The sequence below is a fragment of the Budorcas taxicolor genome, chromosome 21 (genome assembly GCF_023091745.1).
Source record: "Budorcas taxicolor isolate Tak-1 chromosome 21, Takin1.1, whole genome shotgun sequence".
Lineage (NCBI taxonomy): Eukaryota > Metazoa > Chordata > Mammalia > Artiodactyla > Bovidae > Budorcas > Budorcas taxicolor.
In genome coordinates this window covers 67,033,165-67,045,214 of record NC_068930.1, presented here as the reverse complement: position 1 = coordinate 67,045,214, position 12,050 = coordinate 67,033,165, and the positions used below count along the sequence as shown (strand labels likewise).

At 40.3% G+C, this 12,050-nt stretch overlaps 1 non-coding gene across 1 annotated transcript; it reads right to left on the bottom strand.

Annotated features, from left to right (window-relative positions):
• Window positions 1-245: 245 nt before the first annotated feature.
• Window positions 246-317, bottom strand: TRNAS-GGA (transfer RNA serine (anticodon GGA)). The gene has a single exon. It is a non-coding gene; the product is annotated as a tRNA-Ser (tRNA).
• Window positions 318-12,050: the final 11,733 nt, after the last annotated feature.

The following is a 12,050-nucleotide window of genomic DNA, read 5'->3' as shown; positions in this document are numbered from 1 at the left end:
TGTAAAACAACCCCCTAAAGGCTTAAAGAAAATATCTAAATTACCAACTGGAAGATGCAAGAAAAAAAAATCCTATATAGAGGTATAGATATATCCTATACATACTATGAAAGTGAAAGTGAAGTCGCTCAGTTGTGACTGACTCTTTGCGACCCCATGGACTGTAGCCTACCAGGCTCCTCCCTCCATGGGATTCTCCAGGCAAGAGTACTGGAGTGGGGTGCCATTTCCTTCTCCAGGGGATCTTCCCAACCCAGGGATCGAACCTGGGTCTCCTGCATTCCAGGCAGATGCTTTAACCTCTGAGCCACCAGGGAAGTCCAATATAGATGCATTGAAACCCCAGGAAAGAGAAGCAGCTGAAATTAGTCCTTCTCTTTTACTTGAACAAGATGACTTTTGAAGATGGAACTTCCCATATTTTGAAAAGAGGGACTGTTTCAATCGTTTGGAACTTCCTTTTAGGGAATTAGAAGATCAGCCTGTCTGACTCCCTGAGGGAAGCTAACGGGTATTGGAGAGCTTTCTTAGGAGCAGAACAGGACTTTTCTCATTTATTTGCCACTGGGTACAGTAAGTCCCCTTCTGAATTTACCAAGATGCAAAGGGGCATTCCATCAACATCAGGCTTGTGTGAAATTGCAGTTTGCCTTCATCTCCTATTGCTGGACAATCCTTCAACTCCACTATCTCCCACCTCCACCCCCTCCTCCAGTTAGTAACTCCTCTTGCCTGTTCAGTGAATGCCGGCCCCTGCATGCCATCTGTAGTACTATACTACTGCATTTTCAAGGTACTGTACTGTCAGATTAAAACTTTTTTTTTATTTGTTTTTTATGTATTATTCATGTGAAAAGTATTATAAACCTATTACACATACAGTACTATATAGCCGATCGTGTTAGTTGGGTACCTAGGCTAAATTTGTCGGACTTGGAACAAATTATACTTATGAACATGCTCTCAGAATGTAACTCATTCATATGGAGGGGACTTACTATATCTCCAAAGTACATGGCACATTATGTGAAAAACCACAGCTGAATGGAGTACAATTTTCCTTAGTCTTCCTATCCATGAGGTACACCATTATGATATACATGCTTGATAACACACACCCATACACAGACGACTCCTGTAGGAGTATTTACACAATTCTCCATGCCTGCTAGGTGGCCCGGAACACAAAACCACCGTAACAGTGTCAGAGTCCTCCCATTTACAAGCTTAACAGTGGCTTGTCTCCATCCTTGTCGGTCAGTGTCACATTGACTCACCAACTGAGAGATTCTGGAAGAATCTGTCAATTCAAAGCAAAGAGGATGCTTGTCATTTGAAAAATGAATTTACATGTCTTGCAAACATGTAAGATGGCCTAACGTTGATGGCAGTGTTGGAGTATTGCTTGAGTCACCTGTAGAGTCTGTGTGGAGAAAACTGTCAACATCCACTTTTCCTGCTGCTGTATCTGTTTCTATATTTCAGCCCTCCTAGAAAATACATTTCAGGACTATGGAGATTCTTGTGTTTCTAGTTCTCTAATGTGTTCCAATCACCTAGAAAGTGTGCCTCAGAACATAATAGATGGTCAATCAATGTGTGCTCAAAAAATTAATGCCCTGCTTTCCTGCCTAGAATATTACCAACAGTTGTTGCTGTTTACTCCTTCAGCCCAGCTTATAGAAAACTGGTTGACATACAATATATACTCAGTAGATATCTGTCGAATGAATAAAATAATGACGCGTGTTTCCAAAGAGCAAACTTGAAGAAGAAAAAGGAAGAGAAGTCCTTGGCAAAGTTGCTGCAAATCTTGCATATTTTTACAAAAAGTGACCTCTTTATGAACTTCTCAAAAACGCTAAGTACCATACAAAGGTTATTTCATCATATTAGTAATCAATTTTATTTAAAACAATCGAAGCAAATCCCCCTTATTTCATTCTTTGTTCACTTAAAAATTTGCATGGGTCTATAACATAAACTATTTATATTACATATATGAAAGACATAAAACATTCATTTTCATAATGACATTTTTGTTTTTCAAGGTAAATTGCCAATTGAATCTTTTTTGTTCCATTATTAACTGTGAAATCTTTATTCTTTTCTCTTCCAAAGCGATTATTAAAAATGGCGTATTTCCAGTACCAATTCATCCTGGGACAATCTTGAACTTGTTTCTTATTTAATTTTACATTCAGCATTTGTCACCTATATCACACACAAGTCTGTTGCCATATTATTTTGAAGACAAAAGTCTTCACAATTGAAATGAGCTAGAAACTATTTCATCTTTTGGATATGAAAGGTTTTCTTAAACTATTTTTTATTTTATATTTTTAATTAATTAATTTATTTTAATTGGAGACTAATTACTTCACAATATTGTGGTGGTTTTTGCCATATATTGATATGAATCAGCCACAGTGTACATGTGTCCCCCACCTTGAACCCCCGCCCTCATCCCTCCCCATTCCATCCTTCTGGGTTGTCCCAGTGCACCTGCTTTGAGTGCCCTGTTTCATGCATCGAACTTGGACTTATCGTCTTTTTCACATATGGTAATATACATGTTTCAACGCTATTCTCTCAAATCATCCCACGCTTGCCTTCTCCCACAGAGTCCAAAAGTCTCTTCTTTATATCTGTGTGTGTGTATATATATATGCTGTCTCGCATATAGGGATGTCATTACCATCTTTCTAAATTCCATATATATGTGTTCATATACTGTATTGGTGCTTTTCTTTCTGACTTACTTCACTCTATATAATAGGCTCCAGTTTCATCCACCTCGTTAGAACTGATTCAAATGTGTTCTTTTTTATAGCTGAGTAATATTCCTTTGTGTTTATGTACCACAACTTTCTTATCCATTCATCTGCCAATGGACATCTAGGTTGCTTCCATGTCCTGGCTATTGTAAATGGTGCTGCGATGAACATTGGAGTACACGTGTCTCTTTCAGTTCTGGTTTCCTCGGTGTGCATGCCCAGCAGTGGGAGTGCTGGGTCATATGTCAGTTCTATTTCCAGTTTTTTAAGGAATCTCCACACTGTTCTCCATAGTGGCTGTGCCAGTTTGCATTCCCACCAGCAGTGTAAGAGTGTTTCCTTTTCTCCACATTCTCTCCAGCATTTATTGTTTGTAGACTTTTTGATGGCAGCCATTCTAACTGGCATAAGATGATACCTCATTGTGGTTTTGATTTGCATTTCTCTGATAATGAGTGATGTTTAGCATCTTTTCATGTGTTTGTTAGACATCTATATGTTTTCTTTGGAAAAATGTCTGTTTAGTTCTTTGACTCATGTTTTTGATTGGATCTTTTTTTTTCTGGCATAGAGCTGCATGAGTTGCTTGTATATTTTTGAGATTAATTCTTCATCAGTTGCTTTGTCTGCTATTATTTTCTCCCATTCTGAAAGCTGTCTTTTCATCTTGCTTATAGTTTCCTCTGTTGTGTAAAAGCTTTTAAGCTTAATTAGGTCCCATTTGTTTATTTTTGCTTTTATTTCCATTACTCTGGGAGGTGGGTCCTAGAGAATCCTGCTGTGATTTATGTCGGAGAGTGTTTTGCCTATGTTTTCCTCTAGGAGTTTTATAGTTTCTGGTCTTACATTTAAATCTTTAATCCATTTTGAGTTTATTTTTGTGTATGGTGTTAGAAAGTGTTCTAGTTTCATTCTTTTATAGGTGGTCGGCCAGTTTTCCCAGCACAACTTGTTAAAGAGATTGTCTTTTCTCCATTGTATATTCTTGCCTCCTTTGTCAAAGGTAAGGTGTCCATAGGTGCATGGATTTATCTCTGGGCTTCCTATTTTGTTCAATTGATCTGTATTTCTGTCTTTGTGCCAGTACCATACTGTCTTCATGACTGTAGCTTTGTAGTACAGTCTGAAGTCAGGCAGGTTGATTCCTTCAGTTTCATTCTTCATTCTCAAGATTGTTTTGGCTATTCAAGGGTTTTTGTACTTCCATACAAATTTTGAAATTACTTGCCCTAGTTCTGTGGAAGAATATCATTGGTAGCTTGATAGGGATTCCATTGAATCTATAGATTACTTTGGGTCATATGCTCATTTTCACTATATTGATTCTTCTGAACATTAGTTTGAGTTTCTTGTGATCCTATTCAGAGAAGAGGCTAATATACGAAAAAAAAATTAGCATTTGAATCCCTCACTAGTAGGAGATTACCATAATACAAAGCTGATTTTGTCATTGAAGGATGAACCTATCTACCACCCTGGGTCCACTTCTCCCAACCACCCCACTCCAAGCTTGGAAACGGTCCTGAACCAGGCCTCCTGATGCCCATTCTAACCTGGGGAAGGGCCAAGTTGCCAAGAGGTAGGCAAACACAGAGGCCTGGGACACAGGTCCTGCCAACAGAACAAATTGTATAGCAACATTCTTTGGCAGCTCCACAAAGAACATCAGGGCTGTCAAAGGTGTGGACAGAGAGGCACTGCCTACGTGCCCGTCAGGGGAGGGATGTTTGTATCCTCGGGATGCCAGCAGGCATGAACCTGGCAGGAGGCACCTTTGCCTTACTTTATTCATTGTCCTCGTAAATTGCGGGCAGGTACAAATAATTTCTCAGTCACATCTCATCAGCTCAAGCGGCAAATTTGGTCTGAAAGGAGAAGTCAGGGAACCACCCCAGAAGTGTTCTCTCAGGCTAATTTCTTGTGTCAGTTTGATTGTGGACCTTGCCCCAGGAAAACTGTGCTCTCTTCTGAGGAAGAAAGCACAGCCTCAAGCACCTGAATGAGGATGAGATGGTTGGATGGCATCATTGATTCAGTGGCATGAGTCTGAGCAAACTCTCAGAGATGGTGAAGGACAAGGAAGACTGGTGTACTGCAGTCCATGGGGTCACAAATAGTTGGACACAACTGAGCGACTGAACAATAATAACAACCAATCCCTGGGGCTCAAATCCTGGACACCTGGCTGTGGAAGGGATTGGTGGAGTTGGAGCTTCTCTAGCTGGCTTGCCTCACATAACAGATGCTGGGAAAGAGGTCTTCATCCAATGCCCCACCCTCTACCACAGTCCCATGTTGATACCCATTGGCTAGAAAATCCAGAACTCAGTTCTATCTTCTGATCTTTCTTCAAGTGAAGGCAAGGCCAAGCTACTGATTTCCAGTGTGGACTTAAAAATATCCACAACCTAAAAGTTGAGAATTATGTTCTAGGATTCAGTGAGAATTTTTTAGGACTTCAAGCCACACAAATAGCATCTCAGGTAACCCTGAGAGAACTGCTCTGAGGAGGAGTCTAGTGGAGAAGCCAGGTTTTATAGGAATTTTTTAACAAAAGGCAGGTTTTCTGAACATCAAAAATTATTGTAAATGAAAGAAAATCAAGTACTCCACTTTAAGGAATTTAGTGCTTTTCTATATCTATGGGAAGAAGCAAGAGTTGGGGCTCACTGAAATCATTATTTTGACATGCACCTCAGCTATCTGGGGCCAGTTTCCTGAGTTTTTACAACCTTCTGAATTTCCTCAGGACTCAGTGTGGGGAGTGGCTGCAGTCTGATGGCTGCTGGATGGCGGATGTTCTTTCCTTTCTGAGTTCCCTAAGGGCTCACCAATTCACCATCCCTAGATGGTGCAATTTCTGATGCCTGTGACATCCTTCGTTTATTGACAAGGCAGGAAATATTCTATTTCTCACCAGGCACTGTTACACATGTACACCCATTGTGTCCTCAAAACAACTGAAACAGAGCAGGACCCTGTAGGGCTCCTGGGCACAGAAGCTTCTCTGGCTCCAATTTCTTGTAGGGAACAGACTCCAGCCTTCAAGACCTTCCCTGAGTTCCGAAGGGCAGGAAAGAATAGTTGCTAAGCCAGGAATCAATGGAAGGCACACTAAAAAAAAGTCAAGAAACAATAGTGAAGTCTTGGGGCAGTGAGTTGGTTCCCTTCAAGGGGTGCACAGAACATTGTCTTTAAGCTTTCTTTTTAAAATTTTTAAGGTTTCTAATTATTAATTTATTTATATTTTGGGCTGCTCTGGGTCTTCATTGCTTTGCCCAGGCTTTCTCTAGTTACAGTGAGTTTGGCCGCACAGACTTCTCATTGTGGTGGCTACTGTTGTTGCAGAGCACAGGCTCTAGATGCTTGGGTTTCAGTCATTGGAGTTTTCAGGGTCCAGATCTTGGGCTCAATCGTTGTGGTGCATAGGCCTTATTTGCCCTTCAGCATGTGGGATCTTCCCAAAACCTATGTCCCCTGCACTGGCAGGTAGATTCCTATCCACTGGACCACCAAGGAAGTCCCTGTCCTTAAGCTCTTTAGAGAATTAAAATTCAGCAAATGGAAGATGTCAGCATTTTTCATAACAGAGAAGCTTATCAAGAAGATCACCTGAGACCAGACTAGGGGAGCAGAGAGATAATTCACCTATTGGCTCAGATGGTAAAGAATCCACCTGCAATGCAGGAGACCTGGGTTTGATCCCTGGGTTGGGAAGATCCCCTGGTGGAGGGCATGGCAACTCACTCCAGTATTCTTGCCTGGAGAATCCCCAGGGACAGGGGAGTCTGGTGGGGTACAGTCCATGGGGTTGCAAAGAGTCAGACACAACTAAGCTACTAAGCACAATCTTACCAGCACCACACCCTTGAACCATTGCTATAAATTGCCTCATCAAATCCCCCCAGATGGGGACACAGTTTTGGGGGACAGGGGCCTACAGTGTCCCCCTTTGCCTGGAAAAGCAATGATGTTATTCTTTCCAACTTCACCCAACACTCTGTTTCTAAGATTTGTCTAGTGCAGAAGCTAGGTGGAGTCTGTTCCAGTAGTTTGTTTGAAAAGAGCAGCCTGAGGTCTAGGGAACAGTCATCATTTCACTAATGTCTTTGTATTAACTTGTTCTGAAGCTTGATTCTGTTCAGATCTTGTTGAAACAGGTGTGCCTCCTATACATCAGCAGCCCCCCAGATGACAGTGGCTTTCCAGAGGAAGCAGGACTGCCCTGCTGTCTCAGCCTGAATGCAGCCCCAGCTCAGCTCAACTGGATTAGTCTATCTTCAGCCAACTGTAGATCCATGAGACTGACTGCTTATCATATATGACAAGAGAATAATGATGATGATGATGGTAATAATATGCATTCAAGGTGTGAACTTTGCTTAACTCATAATTCAAGCAAACCAACTATAAGGATATGTATTTTTGAGACAAGGGAGAAAACTGAACGTGGATTTGGTACTGTATGAACTAGCTATTTGGTCATCTTAAGAAATTCTTGTCACTTGAAGTGCCATCTGTTGAGTGCATGAGTGTGTATATGTGTGTGTATGTGTGTGTGTGCTTTGCCCTTACCTGTAAGGAAATTGCACTGATGAAATACTTCAGGTAAAAATTAGAAGAAAAAAAAAATGGGAGGAGGATGAGTGAAACAAGACTAATAAATTGTCCAAAGTTGGACAAAAGACACATGGGTGCTTTTTGCATGTTTAGCAATTTTCATGATTAAAAAAGATAATAGCAGAATTATCTCAGAGAAGTGGCAAATTAAATGGTGTTTTCTTCTTTGTACTTCTTGGAATTTCCAAATTTTATGTAGAATTATGCATACATTTCGTTATATTAAAAAAGTCTCTTTTGTTCCATAATTTGCATTTTCTAAGCCCATACTTAGTTGCTTAGATTTCTCTCATCAATTTGTATGAAAAGCCTTCTAAAATATTTCACATACCTTCTTGATTTCCTTGAAATATGTAATGAAGTATATAAGCTAAACTTTCTTTGCGATCACAAGAGATTACAGGAACTCATCGATTCCCCCTCCTGCCTCCGTCCACACCCTCTGCAACAAGACTGCAATGTTTCCCATCATGAGTTAGGGTCTGTTTTCCATTTCCTTGAACTTGGGTTCGTCTGTGACCTACCATTAGAATGTAACAGAAGTGATTATATGCCAGTCCTTAGCTTAGATTTTAGGAGTCTTTGTGGGCTTTCTGGCTCTCTCAGACCTCTATCAGTTATCAGAAAAACAAGCTCAAGTTAGGCTGCTCATGTTTGAGGAACTACATGTTGTAGAGGCATGGTTTAAGCTGAGACCATGTAGACTAGCCTGCCTGTGGCCTACCTACCAGTTGACCAAAGTTTTATGGTCAAGCACAGATGACAGAAACTAGCCCAACACAATGCCTAGACCCTCCCAGGACCCATGGCCTTCTGAAAAACACTCACTGCTTATTATTGCTTCCCTCTGGGAGTCTGTGGCTATCTGTTACTTACACTTTTGGGCAATAGATAGCTGATAAGGGTCTCGAAACTATGGCACTAGACAAAATGAAGTGATGACCTTTGACAGTGGATGAATATTTGTCTCTGCCCTGAAATGACCCTAGTGTCCAGTGCTTCAGTGTTCTCTGTTTATTTTAAGAAATATTTGGCAAGATTTTACTATGACTAGGGCACTGTGTGAGGCATTGCTGAATAGGTTCAGATATACATTATCAATTTCAGGGACCCACGATTATTTAGAGTGACTTGCTCATTTTGTCCCTTTCCCCAGTGTGAACTCTTAGGTCTTAGTGGGGATACACTGGGGAATTTGCACAGGTGCTCACTTCTGCGAGAAACATACACCTAGTTTAAGGCTGTTGGACTCTATTCCAAGGACATTTTTCTCACAGACAGAGCAATCCCTTACTGCATTAAATCCATTAACGATGCTGAGGATCCGCCTTCTTTCCAACAAATCCCTAGAGTTCCAGGCAGGAACTATCTCATGCAATTAAGGAGATACAATCAAACAAGATATTTACTACAGATTTTTTTTTCTTGCACACCCAGACATAATGAATTAAAAACTCTGAACAATAGAAAAACGTGTAGCTATCTATAAATCTAGTCTAGAGAAATAAAGTACAAGCTATACAATTTAATCCTAAGTGCCTTTTTATTAATGAAATGAAGCACACTAAAATATTCATGTACATTACATTTCTTATAATTAAAATACTGGCATATTTTTTAAAAATGTTCAAAAGAAGTGACTAGAGCTGTGATGTGTATTCAAAATGACTATATTCTCATTCCTGGCTTATAATAGATCACTAATTTGAGTGCAAATTATAATTTTTGGAAGTAGGTACAAGTAAAGGTTTCCTAAATTGAGTTCAGTTCAGTTGGGCAAGCATATTTAGCCCCTATTCTATAGTAAGGAACACCAAGCTGAAGCAGACATTGTATAACTACCAAAATGCTATGTGGATGTTCTTATAATGAAGTATGTAATAACAGTCACCCCGAGAATCAATATGGGCCCATGAAAGAAGACTTAGCCCTGGGAAAGACAGTTGTTTTAGGGGGCTAAGGGAAAGGTACAGAGTGGAGAGAGTATTTGGTTGGGTTCAGTCTTCAAAGATGAGCAGGAGTTAGCCCAAGGAAGGGCAAGGGTGAAGCCTGATCTTGATAAGAAAGTTTGATCTCCATCTCACAAATGAGCACAAGGCTGGCAGCAGTGGGAGTAGGTTTATAAGTTTACATCACAAGGGATTTGACCCAAAGCTACCTGATTCTGAAGTCTGTGACCTTCTGCTACAGGTCATCTTTATTCCAAGCCTCTCCCTCCTTGTTGGATGCATAAGCAGTTTGAAGTTCTTGTTAACTTACTCTTATATGTTCACAAGGAAAAGCATCTTTCCAGGTCAAGAGCAATGTGGGTTGGAGAATGAAGTGGCTGATTACTTTGGTCTAAAGTCAAACATGGTTCTCAAACACACGTGATGCATTCCACATAGGGAGGTTTACAAGATGAACTATTTCCCATGTGACAGAATCCCATCTGATAGAGTCTAGCTAAAACAATATCTCAACCATAGAGCTGTCCATCTGAAGATAGCTTTTGGTTTGGAAGAATCCTACCAAAGTTATGTGTATAATGAACCATATTTGCTTAACAACAACTCCCTACTAAAGTCATCCTAACTCATACAGTTCTTTCCAGCCTCCTCAACATCGTCTTCCACTCCTGGTTGCTCATTTTCTAAGCTCCCCCTAGGCTGTTTTTGCTATTTCTTCCAACATGTCCATCTCTTTGCTGCACTAGAGTGTTTCCACTTGCTGCCCCTCTGCCCAGGACCCAGTTCCACCCTCTTCTCACACTCTCTGTGGATGTCTGGCTCCTTCTCAACAGATGGGTTTCTGCTTAAATGGTACCTCCTTGATCACATCTTTCCTGACCACTCAACCTCAACTTTCCATGAGCATCATCTGTCTCTATCACATGCTTCAAGTTCTCTTAGTTGTGAACTTCCTGGCTTTTCTAAAATTAATTACCTATGTCTGTTGATTTTCTATCTCTTGGGCACGTGACAGTGTGGGCTTTGACTTAATTTTACTCTTTCTTTAGGACCTAAAACAGCCCCTGATATATTCTAAGTCTTAATAAATATTGACTAAATGAAAGAACTGAAGAAACACAATTCCCACCCGTGGTTCACTGGGGAGGAAAATCTTATCTGACTGTTTTTCTAAATGGCAAACAGGGTAGGGGCATTTCCTATTACCATTAACACATGGACTTAGTTGTTGAGCTGGGCTTGTAATCAAGTACTTAGTAATGCCACCTTGTACCTTTGTACAAGAGTACCCTTGTACCTCCCCCTTCTAAACAGTCTTCATTTTGTGGCTGGAGGTTAATTTATTATTTGTCTTTAGAACAAATGCTCATTCCAAACATTGTCTCCACATTTGGGATTCACATCCTTTCTTTGACCCAGTGTCTGTATATAAGTATTTATATTGGCACATTACGCTTTGTATATCACTTTAAATGTCATCAGTGTGGTCCAATTGATTTTCTTCTCTGTTTCAGTGATGTCTTATTTTTTTATCCCCATGCACAAGTAAGAACACTAAGCTTCACTGAGATTAACTCACTGGTGTTTTTTTTTTTTTTTTTTTTTTTTGAACCAAACAAGTTATGCCAGGAGCAGAATGGAAGCTGTGTATGCAGGTCTTGTCAGGGTTTGTTTCTTAAGACCTCAATCCCAGCGGGCACAGGGATGAACAAGAAGGGATAGAATCATCGTCTTCAAGGAGCTTACAGTCACAGCCTGCTTTGATGCATTACAAGCTGAGCAGCACATCTGGCATGGTGTACAAATCCAATAAATATTTAATAAATGACCAAAAAGGGAAGTGATAAAATCACAGTATGCTGAATTGTCTGCTATGATTCTATGAATCTCAAATAGCAATATAAGGGAACAATGACAATACAAGGGTCAGTAATTAAAAGTCTTCAATCAAGAACAAAAGGTGATATGGTGGATTTACACACTTGGATGGAGGTAATCCCAAGGAGGTCAAAGTAGGATGAATTTATTACGCAATTGTGGGCATATGTGTAGTTGAACTTTAGAAAAAATTGGGCTTGCTATTTAGGCAATCTCTGCTCTGTTCCTTTGCAAATAGCTCTGGCAATTTCATGTGGCTGCACTAAAAAGACACGTGAGAAGAGAACCCCATCCTCTTCACATATTGTGTGTTTTCGGTAGGCCACTCCAGAGGTCCTGTTCCTCTCTCTTCTCAGAAAGATAAAAGGGCCTCATTACCCTTGCATCATTTTAAAATTTAAGATATAGAAAAAGACAGAAACAGTGATGAGAGGCAGAGGACACAACTATCCAAGCTGCGGGGAAAGAATGATGCAGATATGACATGTATAAAACTAACAGGCCCTTCTGGAAAATCCACACAGATTCCATTTCTATGTGAAAGGCAAGAGCCAGGCCATTTTTTACTCACTGAATTAATAAGTGAGCATCTCTGGAATTAATTATAGGTATTTTGAACCTGAATGAGTTATTATAATGGCTTGTCAAAAAATAAAAACAAACAAGAAAGCCACAATGAACTGGATATCGTAAACGGTGATGGTGGTTTAGTTGCTAAGTCATGTCCGACTCTTTGCAACACCATGGACTGTAGCCCACCAGGCTCCTCTGTCCATGGGATTTCCCAAGTAAGAATGATGGAGTGGGTTGCTGTTTCCTTCTCCAG